We start from the raw sequence: 7,854 nt of genomic DNA, 5'->3' as shown, positions 1-7,854 counted from the left end.
AGAGCAAGTACTACAAAAGCAAAAACAAAAACAAAAAAAAAATTATAACATTATTTTAAGAAAGGAGAGAAAACAGAATCACATAATATGTCCAACTATACAAAAGACAGAAAAAGAATGGAAGATAAAAATAGGAAGAAAGAATAAGGACAACAAATAGAAAACAATGAATATGGTAGACATTAATCCAACTACATAAATAATCCAACTATATAAATAATATGAGTATCAATGGTCTACATACACCAATTAAAAGACAGAAATTGTCAGAGTGGTTCAAAAAACAAGACCCATGTATATGTTCACTATAAGAAACTCACTTTAAATATAGAGACACATATAGATTAAATATATGGATAATATATAAATGAAAAGGATGGAGAAAAATATACCATACTAACACTAATCAAAAGAAAGCAGGAAATGGGGCGCCTGGGTGGCTCAGTCGGTTAAGCGTCCGACTTCAGCTCAGGTCATGATCTCACGGTTCGTGGGTTCGAGCTCTGTGTCGGGCTCTGTGCGCTGACAGCTAGCTCAGAGCCTGGAGCCTGCTTCAGGTTCTGTGTCTCCCTCTCTCTCTCAGTAATAAATAAAACATAAAAAAAAAAAGCAGGAATAACTGTATTAATTTTAGATGGAGCAGACTTAAAAATAAGGAAAGTTATCAAGGATTAAAAAGGTCATTACATGCTGAGAACAAACTGAGGACTGATGGGTGTGGGGGAGAGGGGAGGAGGGGCATGGAGGAGGGCACTTGTGGGGATGAGCACTGGGTGTTATATGGAAACCAACTTGACAATAAACTATTAAAAAAAAAGAATCACATGATCTTATTGATACTGGAAAATCATTCGACAAAATCCGAACTTATACATGATAAAATCTCTCAGTAAACTTAGATTAGAGGGGGAGCTTCCTCAATTTGATAAAAATGTCTACAAAAATCCTACGAATAACATTATAATTAATGATGAGAAACTCAAAGCTTTCCTAGTAAGATTAGGTACAAGAATGGCCTTTGTAACCAATCCTTTTCAACAGCATCCTAGAAGTTCTAACTAATGCAGTAATGCAATAAGATAAAAGAGGAAATAAAAGGCATATAGATTGGGAAGGAAGGAAAAAAATTGTCTTCGTTTATGAACGACAGGATCATCTATAGAAGATCCAAAAGAATCGACCAAAATAACTCCTATAACTAATAATCGATTATAGCAAGGTTGCAGATTACAAGCTGAATATACGAAAGCCAACCACTTTCACATATACCAGCAATGAACAAGGGAAAAACAATACAGGGCGCCTGAGTGGCTCAGTCAGTTAGATGCCTGGCTTCGGCTCAAGTAATGATGTCACAGTTTGTGGGCTCAAGTCCCATCCTGGGCTCCGTGCTGACAACTATGAGCCTGAAGCCTGCTTTGGATTCTGTATTCTCCTCCCTTTGCCCCTCTCTCACTTAATGCTCTTTCTGTCTCTCAAAAATAAAATAAATATTAAAAACATTTAAAGGGACACCTGTGTGGCTTAGTTGCTTGAGCATCCGACTTCGGCTCAGATCATGATCTCACAGCTCACAAGTTCAAGCCCCACATCGGGCTCTGTGCTGACAGCTCGTAGCCTGGAGCCTACTTCGGATTCTGTGTCTCCCTTTCTCTCTGCCCCTTCCCCACTCGTACCTCTGTCTCATTCTCTCTCAGAAATAAATGAAAACTTTTTTTAAAATTTAAAAAAATAGGGGCGCCTGGGTGGCTCAGTCAGTTAAATGTCTGACTTCGGCTCAGGTCATGATCACGTAGTTTGTGGATTTGAGCCCTGCGTCAGGCTCTGTGCTGACAGCTAGCTCAGAGCCTGGAGTCTGCTTCAGATTCTGTGTCTCTCTCTCTGCCCCTCCCCTGCTCATGCTCTGTCTCTCTCTGTTTCTTAATAATAAATAAATGTTAAAATTTTTTTANATTTAAGTATAAACCTAACAAAATATGTACAAGATCAATATGAGGAAAACTACAAAACTCTGATGAAAGAAATCAAAGAAGAAATAGCAAAATGGAGAGATATTTCATGTTCATGGATAAGAAGATTCAATATTGTCAAGATGTCTTCCAAACTTCATCTACAGATTCAGTACAGTCTCAGTCACAATGCCAGCAAGTACTTTTGTGGATATCAACAAAGTAATTCTAATGTCTAGAATAACCAACACAAAGGGTTTTTTTTTAATATTTTACTTATTTCTGAGAGAGAGAGAGACACAGTGTGAGCAGGGGAGGGTCAGAGAGAGAGGGAGACACAGAATCTGAAACAGGCTCCAGGCTCTGAGCTGGCTGTCAGCACAGAGCCCGACGCGGGGCTCAAACCCATGAACCGCGAGATCATGACCTGAGCCGAAGTCGGCCGCTTAACCGATTGAGCCACCCAGGCGCCCCTCCAACACAATGTTGAAGGAGAACAAAGTTAGAAGACTGTCACTACTCAGCTTCAAGCTACGGTAATCAAAATGGTGTGGTATTGGCCAAAAAGCACATAGATCAATGGCACAGAATAGAGAGCCCAGAAACAGACCCACATAAAACTGATCTTTGACAAAAGAGAAAGGTAGTTACATGGAGAAAGGACAGTCTTTTCAACAAATGATGTTAAAACAACTGGATGTCCATGAGAAAAATAAATAAATAATCCAACTAATCTAAACATGAAATTTATGGTTTTCACAAAGATTAATTCAAAATGGATCAAAGACCTAAATGTAAAAGGAAAAAAATATAAAACTCCTAGACAGTAATGTAGGAAAAAACCTAAATGACCATGGATATAGTGATAAGTTCTTAGATATAACACCAAAGACATTATCCATGATGGAAATAACTCATAAATTATACTTCATTAAAATTAAAAACTTCTGGTGAAAAGCAGTCAAGAAAGTGAGATGACACACAGATTGGGAGAAAAAATTTGCAACACACACATCTCCCATCCAACTACTAACCAGGCCCGACCCTGCTTAGTTTCTGAGATAAGATTGAGCGCATTCAGGGTGGTAGGGCCAGTAGAGGTAACACAAACATCTGATAAATGACTATTCTCTAAGATATACAAAGAACTCTTAAAATTCAACAATAAGAGAACAAATGAGCTGATTTAAAAAATGGGCCATGGTGCACCAGGATGGCTTATTCATTTCAGCTTCCAACTCTCAATTTCAGCTCAGGTCTTGATCTCAGGGTCATGAGTTAAAGCCCCACATTGGGCTCCCCATTGGTCATGAAGCCTACTTTAAGAAAGACTGGGCCAAAGACCTTATCAAAGAAGATCTATGAATGGCAAATAAACATTTGAAAAGATGCTCTACATGATATGTCATCAGGGAAATGCAAATTAAAACAGTAAGATACCACTATACCACTATATTAGAATAGCCAAAATGCAGAACACTTGACAACGCCAAATACTGATGACTATGTGGAGCAATGGAGGCTCTCATTTATTGCTATTAGAAATTAAAAATGATGCAGCCACTTTGAAAGACTGGCAGTTTCTTACAAACCTACCAGTTTTACCATATGATCCAGCAATCACACTCCTTGATATTTACCCAAAGGAGTTGAAAACTTAATGTCTGTACAAAAGCCTGCACATGGATGTTTAAAGGAGCTTTATTCATAATTGCTAAAAGCTGGAGGCAATTAAGATGTCTTTCAATACATGAATGAAGAAACCTTGGTATATCCAGACAATAGAATATTATTCAGCACTACAAAGAAATTAACTATCAAGCCATAAAAAGACATAGAGAAACTTTAAATATATATTACTGGGTAAAAGAAGTCAATCTGAAAAGTTTATGTACTGTATGATTCCAATGATATGACATTCTGGAAAAGGCAAAATACGGAAATAGTAAAAATATCAGTGGTTACCAAGGGATGGATGAGGGATGAATTGGCAGAGTATGGAGGATTATTAGGGCAGTGAAAATACTCTTTATAATACCATACTGATGGATACATATCATTATACACTTGTCTAAGCCAATAGAATGTATAAGACCAAGAGTGAATTCTAATGTAAATTATGTACTTTGGGTATTTATGATGTGTCAATGCAGGTTCATCAACTGTAACAAATGTACTACTCAGGTGGGGAATGTTGATAATGGGAGAGGCTATCCATGTGTGAGGGCAAGGGGTATATGGAAAATCTCCATATCTGCCCCTCAATTCTTCTGTGAACCTTAAGCTGCTCTTAGGAAAAAAAATAGTCGGGGCAACTGAGTGGCTCAATCAGTCAAGCACCTGACTTCGGCTCAGGTCATGATCTCATGGTTTGTGATTTCAAGCCCGGCATCAGGCTCCATGCTGACAGCTCAGAGCCTGGAGCCTGCTTCAGATTCTGTGTCTCCCTTTCTCTCTGTCCCTCCCATGCTCATGCGCGGTCTCTGTCTCTCAATAATAAATAAAAGTGTTAAAAAAAAATCTTTAAAAAAAAAAAGAAAAAAAAAACAGTCTTGGGGAGCCTGGGTAGCTCAGTTGGTTGGGTGTCCGACTTCAGCTCAGGTCATGATCTCATGGGTTGTGAGTTCAAGCCTCGCATCGGGCTCTGTGCTAACAACTCAGAGACTGAAGCCTGCTTCGGATTCTGTGTCCCTCTCTCACTCTGCTCCTCCTGCGCTCATGCTCGGTCTGTCTCTCTCAAGAATAAATAAAACATTAAAAAAATTTTTTAAGTCTTAATTTTTTAATTTTTCAATGTTTTATTTATTTCTGAGAGACAGGGAGAGAAAGCATGAGCAGAGGAGGGTCAGAGAAAGAGGGAGACACGGAATCAGAAGAAACAGGCTCCAGGCTCTGAGCTAGCTGTCAGCACAGAGCCAGACACAAGGCTCAATCGAACCCATGAACCGTGAGGTCATGATCTGAGCTGAAGTTGGACACTTAGCCGACTGGGCCACCCAGGTGCCTGTTAAAGTCTTAATTTAAAAAAGTACAGCTGCTGGAACGCCTGGGTGACGCAGTCGGTTAAGGGCCTGACTCTTGATTTTGGCTCAAGTCATGATTTCATGGTTCATGAGTTCAAGCCCTGCATCGGACTCCACTCTGGCAGCATGGAGCCTGCCTGGAATTCTCTCTCTCCCTTTCTCTCTGCCCCTTCTCTGCTCTCTCTGTCTCTCAAAATAAATAACCTTAACCTTTTTAAAATACAGGTGCAAAGAAAAAATCATGATGGATAGAGCTAATGGGTATGGGATCCAAAGCACAGGAAAAGGGTTAACCTTTGAACAGGAAGAAGGAGATTTTCCACTAAATCAGGAAGCAAGAGGGTAGACAGGTACCTATTTTACTAAGAACTTCAATATTACATAATTGTAATTGTAATTGTGGTGGCACAATGGTAGGAGTCACACTGTGATTTAAAAAGTTACTTGATAAATTATAGTTAAAACTGGTCAGTGCTCACTTTGGCAGCACGTATACTATAATTAGAATGATAGAGAGAATATTAGCATGGCCCCTGCATAAGGATGACAAATTTGTGAAGCATTCCATGTTTAAGAAAAGAAAGAAAAACTAGTTAAAATGGTAACTTTTTGTATTATATATAGCTTAACACAATAAAAAACTACAAAACCTACTTGATTACTACTCATTTTCCACATTCTAATAGCACTGACCATTACATTTCATGGCTAGCTCAAGTTCAGCTTTTACCTCATTAACTACTCTAGATCTCACATAAGAGAAGTCCTATTTAAAAGTTCTTGTGACCAGGACGCCTAGGTGGCTCAGCTGGTTAAGCAATGGACTCTTCCTTTTGGCTCAGGTTCATGACTTCAGGGTTTATGGAATAGAGCCCTTCCATGCTAACAGCATGGAACCTGCTTGGGATTCTCTCCCTCTCTTTCTGTCCCTCCCCACAACTCTCTTGCTTGCTCTCTTTCAAAATAAATAAATATTTAAACCTTCCTGTGGCCAAGGGAAGATGGAGGAGTAGGAGGATCTTGAGCTCACCTTGTCCCATAGACACATTAAGGCAGCCATTACATGCATTGCAAATTAATTCTGAAAATGACCTGAAGACCAGCAGAACAGATCTTCCATTGCTAGTCATACATAGAAGACCACATCAAAAAGGGTAGGAGGAATGGAGATGTGGTTGGAAACCAAACCCCCAGTAAAACTGACCATGAATATTAGAGACATCATCAGCACAGGGGAGCAAGACAATTAATCAGATCCCACACCAGGTACCCCTGGATCTGGAGGCCTGCACTGGGGAAGACGGGTCTCCATACATCTTGCTTTGAAAATAAGTGGGGCTTAACTCTGGGAGAGCAAGAAGGAAATAGGAAAAGGAAAATGAATCCCTGTCCTCAAAGAGCAGCACACTAAATAACTTAGCCTGAAATTCAGAAGCAGTAGTTTGAAAAGTACCTGGGGTATACATGAAGGAAAATTATCCACCAATTTTAGGACATGTGCTGGAGGGGCAGGAATCTGCAGACTTCTCCGGGAATAAAAGTGTTGGTGGGCACCATTTATCTTTGCCCATCCCTAGCCTACACACTCAGACACTTGTGGGAGCCAGTTCATACACTCTCCATCTACCTTGTTAGTGCCATATGTCTGGCTCTGGTATTCTTTGGTAAACCTGCCCCACTCAACACACACACCGCAGCAAGTGCCCCTGCAAAGTGGCTCCTGCCCCACACCACACTTGGCAAGCAGCCCCAGTTGGAACTGGCACCCCTCCAAAATGAATCTTGTCCTGGGGTGAGGAGAAAACAACCACATACAACAGCATGCCTGCAGTTCCTAAAGGTGGGCCTCTTAGCTGACTGCCAGCACCAGCACTACCCTTCCCTGCATCTGCAGCTATTGCAGCATCTAGTTGTAAACAACCAGGTTTAGGGCCAGACCCACCCACCAACAAGCCCATGAGGGCAGCAGCAGGGCCTCTCAACAGTGTAGGAAGCAAACCCTGCCCAGTACACCTGCAGTAGGTGAAACAGGTCATTGAAGACAGTTGGGATGAGGGCCAGCCTCACCCACCACCATGCCCATAGGAATCACAGTTCATCCACAACAGGAGGACACATATAGCTCATACAGGGAGCACTTGGTTCTGATGTACAGGGATGATTGTGCTACAGGGCACCATGAGGCCTCTTCTATACAAGGCCACTACTATCAACACCAGGAAAAAGAAAAAGACTAGAAGATGTAAGTGACCTACCCACAAAGAAATAAACACAGAGAAACAGAAAAGATGAAGAGACAGAAGAATGTGTCCCAAATAAAAGAACAAGCCAAAATCACAGAAAAAGAGGTAATCAAAATGGGCATAAGCAATATGCCGATAAAGAGTTCAAAGTAATGGTCATAAAAGTACTTGTTGGGGGTGCCTGGGTGGCTCAGTCAGTTAAGCGTCCAACTTCGGCTCAGGCCATGATCTCACAGTTCATGGGTTTGAGCCCCGCGTCAGGCTCTGTGCTGACAGCCAGCTCAGAGCTTGGAGCCTGCTTCGGATTCTGTGTTTCCCTCTCTAACTGACCCTCCCCTGCTCACGTTGTCTCTCTCTGTCTCTCTCTCAGAAATAAATAAAACATTAAAAAAAAAGTACTCACTGGACTTGAGAAGAAGATGGATGAACTCAGAAAGAACTTAAGAGAAAAAAAATTATCGAAAAGAACCAGACAGAGCTGAAGAACACAATAACTGAATTGAAAAATACATTAAAGGCAATAAACAGCACACTTGGAGACACAGGAGAATGGTTCAGCAATCTGGAAGACAGGATAATAGAAAGAAACAAAGCTGAACAGCATAAAGATAAAAGAATAATAAGAAAAAGAGAAGAGCT

General features: G+C 40.7%; 1 protein-coding gene and 1 non-coding gene across 2 annotated transcripts in view; one reads left to right on the top strand and one right to left on the bottom strand.

Annotated features, from left to right (window-relative positions):
* Positions 1-7,854, bottom strand: part of MAGT1 (magnesium transporter 1) — a 62,496-nt gene that overhangs the window by 25,790 nt on the left and 28,852 nt on the right. The window lies entirely within an intron of this gene.
* On the top strand, positions 5,444-5,546 carry LOC144238887 (U6 spliceosomal RNA). The gene has a single exon (XR_013337248.1). It is a non-coding gene; the product is annotated as a U6 spliceosomal RNA (small nuclear RNA).

The sequence above is a fragment of the Crocuta crocuta genome, unplaced genomic scaffold (assembly GCF_008692635.1).
Source record: "Crocuta crocuta isolate KB4526 unplaced genomic scaffold, BGI_CrCroc_1.0 scaffold2801, whole genome shotgun sequence".
Lineage (NCBI taxonomy): Eukaryota > Metazoa > Chordata > Mammalia > Carnivora > Hyaenidae > Crocuta > Crocuta crocuta.
Note: the sequence above shows the minus strand (reverse complement) of the source record. Positions and strands in the feature narration are given on the sequence as shown.